This window comes from Silene latifolia, chromosome Y (genome assembly GCF_048544455.1).
Source record: "Silene latifolia isolate original U9 population chromosome Y, ASM4854445v1, whole genome shotgun sequence".
Lineage (NCBI taxonomy): Eukaryota > Viridiplantae > Streptophyta > Magnoliopsida > Caryophyllales > Caryophyllaceae > Silene > Silene latifolia.
In genome coordinates, this window is record NC_133538.1 from 96697360 (window position 1) to 96719027 (window position 21668).

General features: G+C 41.0%; 1 non-coding gene across 1 annotated transcript; it reads right to left on the minus strand.

Moving 5' to 3' along the window:
- Positions 1-8650: 8650 nt before the first annotated feature.
- On the minus strand, positions 8651-8758 carry LOC141634963 (small nucleolar RNA R71). Its single transcript, XR_012539677.1, has one exon. It is a non-coding gene; the product is annotated as a small nucleolar RNA R71 (small nucleolar RNA).
- Between the last annotated feature and the right edge of the window lie 12910 nt (positions 8759-21668).

The window sequence follows — 21668 nt, forward strand, 5'->3', positions numbered from 1 at the left end:
ATAAAGACGGGGTCAATACTAATCACACAAATATATAAAAAAATAAGACAGAAACCAACACAGCTCAATCGTCACATAACCCAACCTCCATATTCAACTCCTCATCACTGACTACACACTAAAGTGTGTAGTCCTGCCACAGTACCCATCGCAATAGGTTACTCCATACCGCCAGTCGGGGACCGCAGCCGTTCCCACCTAGGCCCCGCTCATACCATAGAGCGATAAACCCAAATGCATTAATGTGCACATCCCTTATGTGGCGGGTTCCACAGAAGGCGAATAATGGGCGTGAAGCCACTCCCGCAAGTGACACCACTCAGCCAGGGACGCACCTCGAAGATCACAGACAGATACAATCAATCACAACTATCAACAGTAACCAACTCCAACAACCGTCACAATACGAGTATGATATTATACAACAATCAGCACATTATGTGACTAATACTGAGTAGGGAAACCCTACCTGGAATGCAACACACGCAGACGATCTCAACAGCTGTATCAAAAAGCCTCTTCTACGAATCCTCCTCCTAACACATCATCACATAATCACTAACCAGACAAAAACTAACACAAATCCGCAATCCCCCAAATTAGGGTTTAAACAAACTTGACTAAATACTATAAAATTGGTACGTAGATCTTACCCTCGACGCAAGGATCACAAGGATGCAAAGAACGATGAAATCCGACCTCTCAAGCTCTGGGATTTGTCAATAACACGGATGAATGCGAAGAACGTAACTTGAATTTCTTTTCAATGTGATTAGGTTTGTAAAAGTGTATTACAAAGATGACGGAAAGATTTATATATTAATCCGTGTTATTAACAAAACCCGACAAAACATTACCCGTAAATCGAGCTACTCGTTCGAGTAACTGACGTACTCGATCGAGTGCCACTTACTCGATCGAGTGCCCAGGCTACTCGATCGAGTACCCTACAGGCAAAATTTTGTTTTAAAAACCAAAATACCCTTACTCGATAGAGTAAGACCCACTCGATAGAGTACCCAAAGACTCATAAAACCGTAGTATTACAGTCTTCCCTCCTTAAAAAGAACTTCGTCCCCGAAGTTCAAACCACAACAAAGAAAAGACATACTACCATACTCCCGACACAACAACCAAAACAAAACTCAACACAAGACATGCTACCAACCAAACTCAACCCGACTAAAACCACTACTAACTATACCGACACAACACAAAAGGTGCAAAAACTCTTCGCGAACATCTCCTACCCCCCTAAAAGAAACAAGGTTACGTCCACGTAACCATACATAGCTGATCAAAAAGGAAAGGGTAACGCTATCTCATGGCCTCCTCTGCCTCCCATGTAGCTTCCTCAACCTCATGATTAGACCAAAGGATATTAAGCAAGACTGTCTCACCATGTCTAGTCTTCCGAACCTTCTGGTCAAGAATCTGCTTAGGCACCTCAAGGTAAGACAAGGACTCATCTAGCTCTATGCTCTATGCCTCTAACACATGTGACGGATCACTCACATACTTGCGCAACTGAGATACATGAAACACGTTATGTACCCTATCCAAAGAAGACGGTAAAGCCAAACGATAAGCAACCTCTCCAATCCGGTCTAGGATCTCATATGGTCCTATGAACTTCTGACTCAGCTTGCCTTTCTTCCCAAATCTTATAACCCCACGCATAGGAGACACTTTCGAAGAACCTTGTCCCCAACTCAAACTCTATATCCCTATGATGTAGATCTGCATAACTCTTTTGCCTATCCTGAGCTGCTCTCATCCTCTCTCTGATCATCTTAATCTACTCAACCATCTCATGTATCATCTCTGGTCCTAAAACCACTACCTCAGCACTGTCGTCCCAATAAATTGGACTCCTACATCTCCTCCTATATAAAGCCTCAAATGGCGCCATGCCAATACTAGTGTGATAGTTGTTGTTGTAAGAAAACTCAATCAAATCTAACTTCTGCTCCCAGCTACCACCAAAATCCATCACACAAGCTCGTAACATGTCCTCAAGAGTCTTGATTGTTCTCTCTGTCGACCATCTCGTTGCAAGATGAAATGTCAGTACTCATCTTCAATGTCGTTCCCAAAGATTCCTGCAACTCTTTCCAAAACCTTGAGATAAACCTCGCATCTCTGTCAGATACTATGTCTTTAGGCACCCTATGTAACCTTAGCACATTCTTTCGATAGGCCGTAGCTAATTGTGTCTTAGTCCATGTATCTTTCATTGGCACAAAATGAGCTGACTTGGTAAGTCGATCCACTATGACCCATATCATATTGTTACCCTGTTGACTCTTTGGCAAACACACGATAAAATCCATAGAAATGGATTCCCACTTCCACTCAGGTACTTCAAGAGACTGAATCTTACCTTGTGATCGTCGTTGTTCCCCTTTACCTTTCAGGCATGTCAAATAACGGGCCACAAACTCAGCTGTTTCTTTCTTCATCCCAGGCCACCAGAACGTATTCTTTAAATCCTTGTACAGCTTGTCACCACCTGGATGTACCGAATATGGTGTACAATGTGCCTCTGTCATGATTGTCTTTTTCAGCTCCTCATCATTAGGGACACACCACCTCCCATCAAACCTTAAACTACCATCGGTATGAATAGAGAATCTGGACACTGTCCCTGTCTCTACTCCAGCTCTCCACTCCACCATCTTAGGATCCAACACCTGTTTATCTCGAATATCATCATTAAGATCAGGCTGTACTGAAAAATCCCCCATGGCATCCCCTTTCTGGATCATATGTATCCCAAACTTCCCAACCTCATCTCTCAACCTCATCAAAGATATAGCTGTGCACAAAGCATGTACGCTCTTCATGCTCAAGGCATCTGCAACTACATTGGCTTTCCCTTCATGGTAGATAATATCCATGTCATAATCGCCAATTAACTCCATCCACCTCCTCTGTCTCATGTTCAACTCCTTTTGAGTGAAGATGTACTTGAGACTCTTGTGATCTGAAAATACCTTAAAGGTCGCCCCCTAAAGGTAATGTCTCCAAATCTTGAGAGCAAACACCACTGCACCCAACCCTAGATCGTGTGTAGGATAATTCTCCTCATAAGGCTTGAATTGCCTAGAAGCATAGGCAATGACTCTACCGTTCTGCATCAACACACATCCCAACCCATTCTTTGAGGCATCTGTATAAACCTCAATGTTCTCACTCCCTTCAGGCAATGCTAAGATTGTAGCTGTGGTCAAACGCTCCTTTAATGTTTGGAACGCCATCTCACAACTCTTATCCCAATGAAACCTGTTCTCTTTCCTCATCAAAGCTGTCATAGGTCTAGCAATCTTGGAGAAATCCTTCACGAACCGTCTGTAGTATCCTGCTAAACCCACAAAACTCCTGATCTCAGCTACGTTCTTTGGTGCTTCCCACTTGGTAACTGCCTCAATCTTTGCAGGATCCACAGCTACCCCATCCTTAGAGATCACATGCCCCAGAAAAGCAACTTTCTCTAACCATAACTCACACTTGGGCAACTTAGCATACAACGCATGCTCCCTCAAGGTCTGCAACACAATCCTCAGCTGTTCCTCATGTTCTTCCTTAGTCTTGGAGTAGACTAAGATGTCATCTATGAAAACCACCATGAACTTGTCCAAAAACTGACTGAAGACTTTGTTCATCAAATCCATAAACACAGCCGGCGCATTAGATAACCCAAAAGGCATCACCACATACTCATAATAGCTATACCTCGACGTAAAAGCTGTCTTTGGTATGTCCTCATCTCTAATCTTCACCTGATGGTACCCCGATCACAGATCAATCTTGGAAAAGACTGCTGCACCACTCAACTGATCAAACATGTCATATATCCTTGGCAAAGGATATTTGTTCTTCAGCGTCACTCGGTTTAGCTCCCTGTAATCTATGCACAACCTCAAACTCGCATCTTTCTTTTTCACGAAAAGAACTGGTGCTCCCCACGGTGATACACTTGGTCTAATGTATCCCTTCTCTATCAGATCATCTAACTGCTTCCTGAGATCCTCCAACTCCTTAGGACCCATCCGGTACGGTGCCTTAGAGATTGGCCCCGTCCCCGGTTTCAGTTCAACACTGAAATCTATCTCCCTCTTCGGCGGCAACCCCGAAATCTCCTCTGGAAAGACATCTAAAAATTACCCCACAACTGGTATCTGATCAAATTTCGGACTCTCTATCCGGTCATCTCTCACATGGCACAAGATCATCGGGCACCCCTTCCTCAGATAGGACTTCAAGGTCACAGCTGCAATCAACTTAACTTTGGGTTTGACAACAAACCCACGATAAGACACACTAATGCCCTTAGGACCTCTCAGAGACATTTTATTTTGATGACAGTCTATCTTAACTTTGTACTTCCCTAACCAATCCATCCCGATTATCATCTCAAAACCGTCTAAAGGGAACTCTAGCAAGTCTACAGGTAGATCAACTTGCCCAACTATCATAGATACATCCCTAAACAACCTCCCACATGTTACAGACTCTCCAGAAGGTATAAAAACTTTCTCACTTACAGACTTATACTCTCTCAAACCCATCTGTTTAACATGACTCGAAGATACAAGCGACTGAGACGCCCCTGAATCAAACAAAACAAAGGTGTAAACACCACTAACAAGAAAAGTACCAGTCAAAACATGTGTGTCGTCCTCAGCTGCATGTTTCTCCATCATAAACAGCTTTCCACTGGTCTTCTGCCCACCTCCTTGGACAGTACTAACAGAGGTAGTCGGCTTAGCATCCGACCCTTGGTTGTTGTTGGTGTTCGTAGCTGGCTTCTGATAAGAACTACCGCCATTGCGGTTACCTCTCCCGTTGTTACTCTGACTTCCCCGGTTGTTCCATGACCCACCTGGTCTGTTACTCACAAAACTCTGTGCCGGCCCCTGAGAAAATCTCCCATATCCTGGCCTCTGGTAACCCCCGCTCACTGCACTGGTGCACTCATGCCTCTTGTGGCCTACACCGCCACAGTTAAAACAGGTCAGCCCCCAGCTGCCGCTACTGTTCCCACGATCACACCCATAGGAAGCCCCTGTACTAAACCCCGAGTTAGATGAATATACTCTAGCCTGAGTGTGGTTGCCCTTCTTGTAGCTAAATTGGCCACCACCCTCGCTCTCAGCCGTTCTTTTCTTAGCACCTCTCTCCCGGGCCATCTCTACCAACCTCTCAGGTCTCCCAGCTCTCTCATAAGCTTCCTTAACATCAGTAAGGACTCTCACGGGTAACTTATCTATTATCTTGGGGATCAAACCCTTCTCAAACCTCAGAGTTAGGTTCTCCTCACTCAATCCCATATCCTCAGCATACCTAGACTTCTCATTAAACTGTTTGTAGTACTCAGCCACAGACATCTCAGAGGTCATCTTGAACCCATCAAACTCCTCTCTCAACTTACTCTTCACATGCTCCGGCACGAACTCCCTCTTCATAGCTTTCCTAAACTCTTCCCAAGGAATAGCAGGCAGCCCCTGCTTCTCATAGATATCTCTAGCGCTCACCTTCACCTTATCCCACCACTCTCCCGCTGCCTCCCTCAAGTAGAACGCAGCTTATTCTACCCTCATCTCATCCGGACAATGTACCAAATCCAGAATGTTCTTCATCTCACGATGCCAATTGTCAAGAAGAATTGGCTCCCCGGTTCCCTTATACTCTTTCGGGTTAAACCTAGCTATGTAGAGACTGGTCTTAGAATGATCAACCTCCTTATCCTTTCCCACTCTCTTTAGCGCTTCCCTAAGAGCATCTTGATGCTCCAACATCTTAACTATGTCATCAACGTTCATTCTCTCAGCTCTCACATACAAGGTGGTTTTCTTTGGCGGCATCTTGAAACTATATAAGAAAAGGTAGATATAAACATACATACTATAACCCAAAACACGAAAACAGCCTGCACAGACCCCACTCGATCGAGTACCAAACCCACTCGATCGAGTTGAGGCTACTCGATCGAGTGCTCAACATACTCGATCGAGTGCCCCGACTCCAGACCCCAAACAAACCTTCTGATCTCTAACATACTCGACCGAGCTGACAGGCCACTCGATCGAGTGCCTCTACGTACTCGTTCGAGTACCCAAAAACACGGTTCTGACCATAAAAACGTCAACCACCCATACGATCGAGTTAGACCCACTCGATCGATGATGTGACCATAATTGGCGCATATTTAGCCCCCAAATTAGCCTTGTTCCCATGCTTTTTAGTGCCTATTTGGGTCATTTCTTATCTTTAGTTCTTTGTTTTGCATATTCTTTGAGATTTTGATCCCTTGGTAGGAAAGGAGTAAGAATCTTGCATTTTCATGGCAAAACGAGACTAAATTGATCGAATTCAATGACCAAGCATCAAGGAGAGACAAGATTAAAAGGCCTTTGTACATATTATAGTAGAAGAGCAAAGTTGAGAAAGGATCCTTGAGTCCCCAAGGAAATCCTCAAGGAATTTGTGAAGAAAAGGGAAGAAAAGAAGAAGATTTGTTGCTGACTGACAATCCGAGCGGATTGTCACCAATCCGTCCGTCCCGCAGCAGCACAATCCGGGCGGCTTTGCCATAATCCGCTCGGATTCCCCCTCCACAATCCGTCCGGATTCCCCTGAATCCGCTCGGATTCCAACGCAAGAATCCGCCCGTCCCGACCCTATTCCGCCCGGATTCCAGCACAGCACGGATTGTCTTCTCCAAGCTACGAAGAAAGAAGCCCTTCTCTCGGAAAATACCGGCTCCTCCTTGCTCAATCTAAAAAGTGTAATTACTAGTTTAGCCCTTAGTTAACCCTAATGCATCCTCCCTAATTTCCACTATAAATACCCCATTAGTCTAATTAGAGGAGCATGTTCTTCTTATCAATAATTAGTGTAGTTAATATCAATCAAATCTCTCTTTAATATTGTAATCAAGTATTAATCAAGTTTTAATCCAAGTTTTAGTTCTTTAATCTCTCTCTTCTTCATCCTTTATTTTGGGTAATTGAAGATTATTTGGGTTATTATTGGGAGATTGACAACCTCTCAATCAAACATCAAGTACTTCTATTATTCTTGCTTTGTTATTGGAATCATTAGTAGGTATAATCTCTTAATCCCTTTTTAATTATTGCTAATTACTTTTATTTGTTCATCATGTTTCACTATGTTAGTATGATTGACAACCTTGCTAGCATGTTCAATATGATGATTAGTGAGTAGTCTCTTAGCTAGGGTTAATGGGTGATTAGGGGAAACCAACATGGGGAATGATTCATGCTTAAATTAATATGCTTTCATGTTTTATTTGCTTGCTTGTTTTGATCTCAATTCATGCACATGTTATATTTGATGAAATGCTAAGCCTATGAATCCTTGCATTTGCTATCATCTTCTATCTTTTCAATGAGACTTGTAAGACATAACCCAACTCGAGTCTCATTAGACCATACATGTTGTTGAGTATGGAAGATTAAGTCGACTTGTAGGTGTTGTACAATCTAATCGATTCGGCTCCGGGACCCAAACTTTCCTAGGATTGTAAGATATAACCCAACTCAATCCATCACAACAATAATTGCTTGCTTATAATTTGAGAACATGTTTGTATGATCATATCCCATGATTCCCTTATGATCCCATGACACCCTAGTGCCTTTAATCAATTGTTTATACCCCTTTAATTCATATTGCTTGTTTATTTTCATTGCTATTTTAGTTTAGTGACCTTCTACATCAACCCAATTTGTGACACCCCTTAGACACCACTAGTTGCAATAGAAATCTCATTTCAACACCCGTCCCTTGGGATCCGAACTTTACTTGCCTCTTTACTAATTGTAGAGTTGTTTGTGGAGCTATAAATTGTGTTTTGATTCGACCGTGACCAACGACCACATCTTAATTTGTGAACACTTAGCGGGATCGCATCAAAAATGGCGCCGTTGCGGGGACAAGTGTTTGTTTGATTTAGATTTCTTTTTATTGTTATTAGTTGTGTCTTTCTTCGCCTTGAGGAAGTAAAACTCCTCAAGGTTTGTTCTAATTGTTTTCGAGTTGCTTGATATTTTGCATGTCTAGAAGGTTACAAGGTGATTTGTTACCTTTTGACCGTGAAATCGAAAGAACCTTGACGAACAATAGGAGACTTGTTAGGAGGAATTTAAGAGGTATTAGTGAAATTTTCCAACCCACTAGTGAGTTTGTCAATCCTTTCGCAATAGAAGGAGAAGAAAACCCATTACACAATACCCCACAAAATCCACCTACAATGCCTAAATTCTCGTCACACTCCGTACCCACCGAGGAGAATCTACCAAATGGTACTCCTACACCGCAACATCTAACCGGAAATTTTATTGCCAAGTCCGCCTTCATCCAATTAGTTGAGAGGAGCCAATTTGGAGGGATGCCTAGTGAGGACCCTCATTCTCATATGGAAACCTTTTGCGACTATTGTGATGCTATCTCTCAAACGGGCGTGACTCAAAACCAAATTAGATGGGTCTTATTTCCTTTTTCCTTAATCGGCACCGCGAAGCAATGGTTGAAGGGCCTTGATAAGGCCACCCTTGGAATAGATTCTTGGAAGAAGTTGGCTCTAGCTGTCTACAAAAAATTCTACCCACCGGAAAAGACTAACATGCTAAGAGCTCAAATTACGGGTTTTAAGCAAAGGGATGAAGAGTCTTTGAATGAAGCTTGGGAGCGGTTCAAGGGAATTTGTTGCTCATGTCCTCACCATGTACTTAGCGAATGGTTTTTGGTGCAACAATTTTGGAAAGGTTTATATGAAGATTCTAGGAACATTCTCAATATGGGATCAAATGGAATGCTCACCGAAGTTGATGCCAATCAAACATGGAGCAAGATTGAGGAAATGGCGGTCCATAACTCACAATATAGTAGACCTCGCAAGGCTACTAGAGGAGGAAAGCATGAAGTGGACTCCGTTACTCAATTAGGTGCTCAACTTAGTGCTCACATTGACACAATCAACTTGAAGTTTGAACAAGCTATGGCTAGACTTGAGGAAAACTCAAAATCATCAAAGCATCATGTTAATGCCATGACGGCATCCTCATCAATCCCAAGTGGGATATGTGAGAATTGTGGAACTTTGGGACATGACCAAGGTGAATGTAGGGGAACAAATAAACAAGTGAATGCTTTCCAAGCATTCAAGAGTGGTACCCCTTATTCCAACTTTTACAATGAAAACACCAAATTCCATCCAAATCTCTCATACAAAAGCCAAAATGTTCAAAACCCTCAAACAACATACACTCCACCACCCATGAGAAACCAAAATCAAAGACCCTTTTACAATCAAAACCAAGGTTACCAAAATCAAAATCCATACAATCACCAAAATGACCAAGGTTTTGATGTCCAAAAAGCGGTCCTCCAAATGCAAAAGAATCAACAAGAATTTTTCACTCAAATGCAAAAAGATAGCCAAGCAAAGGAAACCACCATCAACAACATTCTAGCTCACACCAAGATGTTGGAAACACAATTGACTCAACTAGCATCTTCAAACTCACAAAGACAAAAAGGGCAATTACCACCTCAAAGTAATCCCCTAGACATGAAACTAGTTAGTGCCATTCACTTGAGAAGTGGTACAAGGTATGAAGCAATCAAGAAGCAAGTTGAGGATGAAGTTGTGGAAGCTAGTGAAAAGGAAGAAATTGTGCAAAACTCCAAAGATGGAGAATCATCAAAAGAAGAAAGTTCAAAGAAAAATGAAGACAAGGCCAAGGAGAAGGAGCCCATTGTGATTAGACTCCCTTTTCCAAGTCGTCAAGCCAAGCCCAAACTTGATGATCAACTTGGAAAGTTCATGGAAATTGTGAAGAATTTGGAAGTCTCAATTCCTTTCACGGAATTAATCAATCACGTGCCGGCCTATGCGAAATACATGAAAGATATCCTCACAAAGAAGAAGTCGATCCTAGGAGCTTGAGACTATCGCCTTTACTAAGGTGAGTAGTGCAATACTTCAAGGGAGTTCACCTCCAAAGTTAAAGGATCCGGGAAGCTTCTCAATACCGTGTACCATTGGCGACACGACGATCAACAAAGCCTTATGTGATATAGGGGCTAGTGTGAGTGTCATGCCGTACTCGGTGAGTAAAAGGTTGGGGATGGGAGAGCTTAAATGCACCAATATCACACTCCAAATGGCCGATAGATCGACGAAGACACCGTTAGGGATATGGGAAGATGTCCCCGTGCGAATTGGGAAGTTTTTCATCCCGGTGGACTTTGTCATTATTGATATGGAGGAAGATTCCAATATTCCAATCATCCTAGGAAGACCTTTCCTACACACCGCGGGTGCGGTGATTGATGTGAAACATGGTGAGCTCACTCTAGAAGTGGGAGATGAAAGCATAACTTTTAATCTTGACAAGACTATGAGAGCTCCTCGTTTGCATGAACCATGTTTCATGATTGATCATTATAGCCGAAAGGATGAAAGGAAGAAATCAAAACTCCAATGGAAGAAGAAAATTGAAGATGCTCCATTCAAAGAGCAAGTGAATTGTGACAAGGAGAGCTTGCAAAGCTCATCAAAATCAACCAAGGAAGAAGAGGATGTCCTCATTGGCCAAGAGAAGAAATTGGGAGAGTTGTCTCCATCTAAGCAAGAGATTTTCAATGATCAACTCAATGAAGTTTGTGGTCTTTGGGACGACGAATTTGAAGGGATTTTTAATCCCTACATTGGTAATGCCATCGATCAAGACCAACAACAAGGGCCAAGGTCTATTGAGGACCTCTACCATGATAATGAACAAGCCTTCGATTACTTTTTCAAGGTGTTGAGCAACATCAACAACACCTTGGACATGCCCCCTTGACATCTCATCAAGAATGAGAGTTTGGTGGAGTCCTCCCTAAACCACCACTTGTAAATATTTCTAACTCCCTAACTTGCATTTCAATTCTTGTATTGCATTTTTGTCATCTTTGGATTTTTATTTACTTTGATCAAAATAATTGTCATGTTTGAGAGAAGTGAGGGAGGGACTAACGATTTCAATTGATGTGTAGTGCTTTTAGCTTAGTGTGGGGATGGCTATTGCCTAGGCTATCCATGCCTTAGTAGTGCCCCCACAATGAAGAACACAAGACTTGAAGATAGAATGGAAGAATGGTATGGGAAATGCAATGTGCACGGATGGAACTGAATCCGTGAACACAGGGGAAGAATCCGAGCGGATTCTTGAGAATCCGCCCGTCTTGAAGAATCCGAGCGTATTGCAGAAAAGACGCCCGTCCTGAACTGAGCTGAATTTTGAAAATTTCTTGACTGTGACAGAATCCGGGCGTCCTGTGAAGAATCCGCCCGTCTTGTAAGAAAGACGTCCGTCTTTGCAGCTGAGGAAAACAAGCAAAATTTTCTGGACTGAAATCCGTCCGTCTTTAAGCAAATCCGCCCGTCCCGTGTTCAGCAAATCCGAGCGGATCGTCACAAATCCGCCCGTCTTTAGGCGAGTTTTGCAAAGTCCAGAAAGAGCAGAATCCGCACGGATTGGGCAGAATCCGCACGGATTGCCCCTGCAGATTCAAAAATTTCGGTCTCTTTAAAACCCCTACCACCTTCATTCATTCATTTATAAACACTACCCACAACATCAAAACCCTCATCCTCTCCATCACAAAAACAAAAACCCTCAACAACATTCACCAAATACAAATCAAACCATCCTTCCAACAACAAATCAATCACTCCTTCTTCAACAAAAATCAAAACCAAGCACAAAATCTTCAACCTTTAAGTCGATTTTTGATTTCATAAAGGCAAAGCCTTTCACCTTCAAATCGATTTGGGCATACTACAAATTGAAGATTTTTCATTCTTTTCTTGGTTAGTTCATCAATGCCAAGGACTAAGGGAGCAACAAAGGTAACAAAGGCACCAAAGGCTAAGGCACTCACACAAAGGCAAAAGGCTCTTCAAACAAAGAAAGCATTAGCTATGGTGGTAGCAACACCAAACTTGGAAGTGCAACAACAACAACAACCTTCTATGGGAGCAACAACACCTTCTACTCCGATAATTGATCAACTTTTGCATTATCCGGAGGTAACTTTTATTCCGATACCCATAGAAATACCTTTGTCAAGTTTGCGATGAAGTCATTACAATCCACCAAATTCATATGTGAAGATACCTTAGAAAAATTGGGTGTTCTTGAGCAAACAAAATCCTTTTTCAATGTCATGGGGTTGAAGAAATTGTTTGAAACAAGGGAATTGACATACCCCTCCCTTACCTTGGAATTTTTAAGTTCCTTGAAAGTCACCAAAGTTGAGAATAGGGAGAATATCGAGTTTCGTCTAGCTAATGTTAGTAGACGCATTACCTTTAGGGAATTGGGTGAAATTTTGGGTCTTAGTGATGAACCGAGTTATTTTAAGAGTTATGGAAAGTATGACCCCGAACCTCTTTGGGAGGCAATCTCCGGGAAGAAATTTGAGGATTTTCATGCGAGTCGTGCTCTTTTGGTCCACCATCCGGGCATAAGAGTATGGCACAAGGTCGTGGGTAACACCATAATTGCTAGGAAAGATACCAACCATTTCACAAGACTTGATTTTATTCTCCTTGAATCGGCTTTGAATATCGGAAGAGTACACACCAAGCCTTACAATTCTTTGAGGCTCTTGGTAGATAGATGGCTCAACATTTATTGTGGGAAGAAGGGCACGACCGTTACTGTCAATGGCAGCCTAGTCACTATCCTAGCCAAGCACTTTGATCCTAACTTCAATAAGGATAACAAGTACAAAGCAAAGGAGGGTGGCCATCTTGTTGATATGCATACTATGATTCACAAGTTCAAGTGGGTTGCCCATAACCCCCTTGACACTAAGTATGGATGGCTCACTAGTGAAGCTAGATCGTTCACCTTGCCTTCGAAGGAAGAGGAGGGCATTTCAAGATCACCCTTTTGTTGTTGAATGATATACTCGGCCTCTTTGGAAAGGGGAAGTAGATTTGCCGTCTAAGCGTCCACCGGACCAATTATCTACTTCCCCTTTCCAAAGAGGCCGAGTATATCATTCAACAACAAAAGGGTGATCTTGAAATGCCCTCCTCTTCCATTGTCATACCACCTTACCCCTTTAAGTATGAAGAGTTCAAGCCGGAAGGAGTTGAAGTTGGGAAAGACTATGTGACTCTTCTCATGCAAGCAATGCACAAGCAAGCCTATGAAGATCGGAAAAATGCCTACTTGGCTCAATATCCACCCCTCCTACATTTAGCTAGGCAAGGACTACTTGATCCATCTTGTCCTTTGCCTAGTTGGGCGGATAGAGAAGTCCTATTTCCGGGTGCATCTAGGGTCGTTTTGGTGACAATGAGGTTGTTGGAAATGATGAAGAAGTTGATGATAATATTGATGAAGAAGCAAGTGAAGAAGAAAAGGATGGTGAAGATGAAGATGAGGAAGAAAGTAAAGAAGCAAATGACAAGGAAAGTGGCAATGTGACCACTTCTCATGAGGGAAGTGATGGTGATAGCATGATGGAAGATTAGCAAGCCTTGGAGACTCCTACCCTCTCATGGTTTGTCTATTTCTCTCCTTGTATTTTATTTAATTTTGATCATTGTTGGAGTAGTCCTAGCCCCATTAGAGGACTCACACCTCGGTACCATTGAGGTGTTCTCATTCTATTGTTCCCATTTTCAAAATCCAAAATGACAAATTAGTTTCATGCATAGCATAGTGTGTGCATGAACTACACCCATCCTTGGACATTAGCAATAGTGTCTCACTCGGTTTGGGGAAGTTAATGCATACACAACGGGAGGTAATCTAAATTATCCTCTCCGTCATAACAAAAACCATGCATCATGTAGTGTAGCTTAGTGTAGATTGCATTTAGTATAGAAATCATGCATCATCTTTGCATAATTTCCATCATTTTGGCCATTGAGGACAATGCCCATATTAGTGTGGGGATGGGAATTCTAACATTTAACTCTTATTCAAAAATCCAAAAAAAAATTGAAAAATTTCAAAAAATCATAAAAATTTGAAAATTGAAAACCCAAAAACATGTTTATTTCCTTTTGTAGTCTTGTATATATTGTCTTGTATATATTATGTTTGTTCTATCCTTGTTCACATTTATTGACTACGCCACATCCGAGACATGAGGATATTGAAGACCGCATGGTATGATCTTTCCAATCTCCTTTTTCCTCTTTATGTTAATGACTATGTGGCTTTATTTTGATTGATGCGGTATAACAATGTGAATTTAGGACTTGCATTTAGTTTATATGTCATATTAGTTGATAGAATCACTTGCATTAGGATGTTTATATTAGTTGCATCATGGCATGTAGTTGCATGTTAGAAATGTTTTGAAAAATGCCTATTTATGAACTTTGACAAGAGCAACTAAGCCATTACAAATACTTGTTTAACTTAAGACTTTGCCTACTAGAATGGTTGTAAAACACCCTAGATAGTGTCATACGAGTGTCTTTTGACCCATGACCCAAGGCCTAGTCAAGGGTTTTCATGTGAGTCACCTATCCAACCCCGTGATGCGATGTGGACTTGGTTAACTTTTCTAGGTGACCTTGTTTGACCTTGTGGTAAGGCAACCCAAAAATATTTTCTATCAATAAGCTTGAAGTGCTCATTTCAAAGAAATTTTGTCATGTGGAAGTAATGTAATGCCAAGGAAACCTCAAATGTTATGAATTGTTGAGAAATTTAAGTTGTTTTGATGGAGGCGTACCACTTCGATGTGCTTTGGTGCGGGATCCATTGAATTGGGCCCCCATACGGTTGTGAATTCGGCCGCCCAGAGACAGAGTGACTATCACCCCGAAAAGCTATTGTCTAGAGGTTAACCGGTTGCCTAATAAGCGATTGGCGAAAGCAAAGGACACTAGCTCGGAAGGGACAAACCCCATCTTAAATTTTTGAAATGTGAAAGTGAAATGAGGACAATTTTGAATACTAGTCATATCCACCCGTTGTGAATAAATATTTGAGCATTTCATTCCCAAAAAGCCTTTTGTCAAGCCACTTGGTCGAGTTTGGGATGATCCATGACCTTTACTTTTGTAGAGAATTCGAGACTTGTCACGTCATATGCTACTAGCATCATAGGGATCATCATTCCACCACCATCCGATCGCTCTTGACGAAAGCATTTGGAAATTGAGGACGAAAGTAGTCTAGTTTAACATCATTTGGAGGTGATTTAGTGCCATCCTCTTAGACTTAGTAATTTGTTGAACTAGTATTTGTGAAGGATTACATGCTCTTAAATTTGTTCCTCTTTAGTGCCCCCGCCACTTGATGAGGGAGTGGATATTCTTTTTGTAGATGCATCCATTATGTGTTTTTGTGTGCTTAAAGTTTGGATGTGTCGCCATTTTGGCAAGACCCACCTTGCCTTGCAAGAAGGCATCCTACCTCATGGTTGTCTTGTTGTGAGTTGAAGGGGCGGAGTGAGACCCGCTAATTGTCTCATATCGGCTATATTATTAGGATAGGTTAGTATTGGTCCTAGTCTTTGTCACCTCTTTACTCGGAACGAGCAAAGGTTCGGTTTGGGGATATTTGATGTGACCATAATTGGCGCATATTTAGCCCCCAAATTAGCCTTGTTCCCATGCTTTTTAGTGCCTATTTGGGTCATTTCTTATCTTTAGTTCTTTGTTTTGCATATTCTTTGAGATTTTGATCCCTTGGTAGGAAAGGAGTAAGAATCTTGCATTTTCATGGCAAAACGAGACTAAATTGATCGAATTCAATGACCAAGCATCAAGGAGAGACAAGATTAGAAGGCCTTTGTACATATTATAGTAGAAGAGCAAAGTTGAGAAAGGATCCTTGAGTCCCCAAGGAAATCACCAAGGAATTTGTGAAGAAAAGGGAAGAAAAGAAGAAGATTTGTTGCTGACTGACAATCCGAGCGGATTGTCACCAATCCGTCCGTCCCGCAGCAGCACAATCCGGGCGGCTTTGCCATAATCCGCTCGGATTCCCCCTCCACAATCCGTCCGGATTCCCCTGAATCCGCTCGGATTCCAACGCCAGAATTCGCCCGTCCCGACCCTATTCCGCCCGGATTCCAAAGACAAAGACGGATTGTCTTCTCCAAGCTACGAAGAAAGAAGCCCTTCTCTCGGAAAATACCGGCTCCTCCTTGCTCAATCTAAAAAGTGTAATTACTAGTTTAGCCCTTAGTTAACCCTAATGCATCCTCCCTAATTTCCACTATAAATACCCCATTAGTCTAATTAGAGGAGCATGTTCTTCTTATCAATAATTAGTATAGTTAATATCAATCAAATCTCTCTTTAATATTGTAATCAAGTATTAATCAAGTTTTAATCCAAGTTTTAGTTCTTTAATCTCTCTCTTGTTCATCCTTTATTTTGGGTAATTGAAGATTATTTGGGTTATTATTGGGAGATTGACAACCTCTCAATCAAACATCAAGTACTTCTATTATTCTTGCTTTGTTATTGGAATCATTAGTAGGTATAATCTCTTAATCCCTTTTTAATTATTGCTAATTACTTTTATTTGTTCATCATGTTTCACTATGTTAGTATGATTGACAACCTTGCTAGCATGTTCAATATGATGATGAGTGAGTAGTCTCTTAGCTAGGGTTAATGGGTGATTAGGGGAAACCAACATGGGGAATGATTCATGCTTAAATTAATATGCTTTCATGTTTTATTTGCTTGCTTGTTTTGATCTCAACTCATGCACATGTTATATTTGATGAAATGCTAAGCCTATGAATCCTTGCATTTACTATCATCTTCTATCTTTTCAATGAGACTTGTAAGACATAACCCAACTCGAGTCTCATTAGACCATGCATGTTGTTGAGTAGGGAAGATTAAGTCGACTTGTAGGTGTTGTACAATCTAATCGATTCGGCTCCGGGACCCAAACTTTCCTAGGATTGTAAGATATAACCCAACTCAATCCATCACAACAATAATTGCTTGCTTATAATTTGAGAACATGTTTGTATGATCATATCCCATGATTCCCCTATGATCCCATGACACCCTAGTGCCTTTAATCAATTGTTTACACCCCTTTAATTCATCTTGCTTGTTTATTTTCATTGCTATTTTAGTTTAGTGACCTTCTACATCAACCCAATTTGTGACACCCCTTAGACACCATTAGTTGCAATAGAAATCTCATTTCAACACCCATCCCTTGGGATCCGACCTTTACTTGCCTCTTTACTAATTGTAGAGTTGTTTGTGGAGCTATAAATTATGTTTTGATTCGACCGTGACCAACGACCACATCTTAATTTGTGAACACTTAGCGGGATCGCATTAATCGAGCACCTCACCTACTCGATCGAGTGCCCCCCACTCGATCGAGTTATGCAGACTCGTATACACTACCCGCATGTTATCTCACTTACCACAACATAATATGCAATCTATATACCCGACATTATAATTATTACTACGCATGAAAATCTACACAAGTTCTCATATGTTCATTAAAGCAATCTATTTCATATTATCAAAATGCCACATTATAAACACCCAACATGTGTAACACCCCCATTTATTCAGGAGCCTTTAGCTAGACATTCCTAAATAAATAGAACTGTTACCATCTCGGTTTCCCGAGGTAGTGAATAACAAAGTACAACAATTCCAAAGTACTTTAAATTAAAACTTAGCGATTACATGTTTATTACAAATTTAACTAACTAAAACTTAATATAAAATAATTACAACTCGCAGCGGAAATAAATAAAGTGATAAAACATTCTAGGTGATCTAGACTTTTAGGTAGGTTGTCCAAGTCCTCACGCATTCCCATAAGCTCCCAAGTCAGCTAATCTTTAGTACCTGTCAAATCTGCTCCCTATAAAACGGTTCACCGCAGGTGTTCACGAATACACAGTCAACCGCGAGGTTGAGTAGAAATAAAACTAAACAACAAGAACATAAAATTATCAATCCAATTCAATTCACTTTCATTGCACAACCCCCTGACAACGTGCTCCTTTCCTTTACTTAGCACAACTCCCTTAACAACGTGCTCACATTACTTTGGTACCCCTCCCTTAACAACGTACCGCAATATATAATAGTACCCCTCCCTCACAACGTACATATTACCATCACCCCAGTGTACAAACTCCCTCAACATTGTACAACTGACTGTCGCACAACTTTTTATAATAACCACATTCCAATCAACGATAACAATTCAATTCACCTTATCAATATAACCGACACAAATCAACATAAGTCACCCGTCCAACCATTACGATATTATCAACCAACATATACAATATGAATCTCCCTTCCAAAAATTACGATTATATCAACCAACACAATTCACATACGATCAATTCACTTTAACGTATGTAATCCACCATACCAAACATAGATAATTAAAAGTTGAGTTGAGTAGGATTATCCCTACATGGCAAGTGATTCCAATTAAGCAGCTTAAGCAATCCAAATAATTAAAGCAATCCGATTATAATTCTTCACAACCGTCACCTAATCAAAATATCATAATTCAATTCAATTTATTTATTTCTTCCTTTTATTTACTTATTCAAAATAATTATTTATTATATTTATTAAAGGTCGCGATATTAAAACCCGACCCAATTACAAACCCGAGTCACCCAAATAAAAAGCCGTCTTAAAACTAAATAAGTCAACCCATAACTAATACCCATAAACAAAACTCCGCAAACACCCATATAAACCACCCGAAACAATCACCCTCATTGGCCGTGCCTCACCGTGTCAACCACCCCCATCCACGGTGAGTCCAGATGACCACCCATATCCAGGTCAAGCCCAACCACTAGAACTAAAACCCACGCCCTAACACCCCTTCAAAACACGACATAAGATGACCAACAATAGCAGCAATAACCCTTCCAACACCGTGTATTAACCCCACAACCACGGCCACCACGACAACTCTCACACCAAACGGCCACCACCATTTCCTCCCCTGGTCCACGACGGTTCCAACGGTACCCTCCAACCGTACTCACGGTCAGAAACGCGGCTATGGTGTTCGCCTTAAGATGGTCACGCGTAATCCTACCACTTCCCCTGTTTTCGCGTTTTCCGGCCACCACCCGCAAAAACCACCACCTGCCGCAACGCCAACACCAACAACATGGTAGACTAACTACCCCCGTCACAACCCCACCTTACTCAGGTCAAGTCTTGGCCATTAGAGGGTTCAATTACTCCCTAAAACCACCCACGACCTAACCCGCAACACCCCCTGACCAGCCAAATTTAGCCGCCTGCCACCGCCACCCTAGGCCTTCCCTGACACCACCACCGCACCCGTTCTAACCCTTGAAACCCCACATAACACCTCCCAAAGTTTGGTCTGATTCCGTCAAGGTTTGGGTCAGTTTCTAAGCGTCTTAAGATCGTTTGACATTCAGCTGTATAAGAAAATAAAATGAGATTAAAAGTTGTTACCTATAAATATCGCTTGCTAATTCTGTCTCCAAAAGCTCCTCCTCTTAATTTGTGATTTATTTATCAGATTTAATAGGGTATTTATAGGGTAGGATTATAGAGAATGCGAGGTCAATTAGGAAACTATATAATTTACCTTATTCTAATTAGTATTGGAATTACCATTATTATTATTACCATTAAAAATTATATTATTATTACATGTATTATTAATCTTACCATAACTAAGATTTCCTCATATAATATTTACTAATTTATTATTGCCATAACTTTATTATTATTATTATTATTATTATTGATATAATTATTATTACCTTTATATATTATTATTTCCATATTATATTATTATTAATTTCCGATACAAATCCCGATTACACTCATACCAACTTAATAAGTTCGGTCCAATAAATAATAGCACACGACCCAATGATAAATATTAGCTAAACCCAATTCCCGACTTGCATTATTAATTTGTTATTTAATTAATGTCTTAATATAATTACTATTAGAAATGTCTTTAATCAATTATTAAATTACTTTCATAAATTATTATCAAAATATGGAGTATTACAACATGCTTCTTCATTCAATTCACATATAAAACATATCTTTTCAACCTTTAACCATACTTTCAATTCTCCACTTCCAACATTCAACAATTCACAACACATACTGTTATATACACATACAAACCAAAAGATAACACATACGACCTTGACACATACCCTCCATGCGACCGGTTCAAAATTGCAGGGCGAGTTCGCGACTTTAGGACGTCTCCCAAGCCATTGCATTAGCTCCTACAACTTTTACCCCGGGTTCCATTTAATTTGACTCCCTATGTTCATTAGGTTCATTGGTTACAGGTTTCAGGATCGTCGCTCTGATACCACTTTGTGACACCCCCATACTCCAAGTGCCTACCAGGACCACTCAGGTATAAAGATGTCACCATCTCGGTTTCCCGAGGCAATGATAATCAAAAGACAATAAAGAAACAACATTTAAATAGTATAAAGTTTAGTGAATACAATCCAAAACAACTTGATGAAATACGATTACATGTTCTTAAACCAAATGTCTAACAACTAAACAAAATGTTTGACAAACTACTCAAACTACAGCGAAGACTCTATCATCTCGTGGTGACACATCCCAGCTAGCCCATATGTCTCGACTCATACCTGCTCAACAACTACTCACCATCCCCGAATGAATCACCACAGTTTTTTAAAACAAAGACGGGGTCAGTACTAATCACACAATTATATAAAAACAATAAGACAGAAACCAACACAGCTCAATCGTCACATAACCCAACCTCCATATTCAACTCCTTATCACTGACTACACACTAAAGTGTGTATTCCTGCCAGAGTACCCATCGCAACAGGTTACTCCATACCGCCAGTGGGGGACCGCAGCCGTTCCCACCTAAGCCCCGCTCATACCATAGAGCGATAAACCCAAATCCATTAATGTGCACATCCCTTCTGTGGCGGGTTCCACAGAAGGCGAATAATGGGCGTGAAGCCACTTCCGCAAGTGACCCCACTCAGCCAAGGACGCACCCCGAAGATCACAGACAGATACAATCAATCACAACTATCAACACTAACCAACTCCAACAATCGTCACAATAGGAGTATGATATTATACAACAATCACAACCAACAATCAACAGATTATGTGACTAATACTGAGTAGGGAAACCCTACCTGGAATGCAACACACACAGACGATCTCAACAGCTGTATCAAAAAGCCTCTTCTACGAATCCTCCTCCTAACACATCATCACATAATCACTAACCACACAAAAAATAACACAAATCCCCAATCCACGAAATTAGGATTTAACAAACTTGACTAAATACTATAAAATTGGTACGTAGATCTTACTCTCGACGCAAGGATCACAAGGATGCAAAGAACGATGAAATCCGACCTCTCAAGCTCCGGGATTTGTCAATAACACGGATGAATGCGAAGAACGTAACTTGAATCTCTTTTCAATGTGATTAGGTTTGTAAAAGTGTAGTATAAAGATGACGAAAAGATTTATATATTAATCCGTGTTATTAACAAAACCCGACAAAACATTACCCGTAAACCGAGCTACTCGATCGAGTAACTGACGTACTCGATCG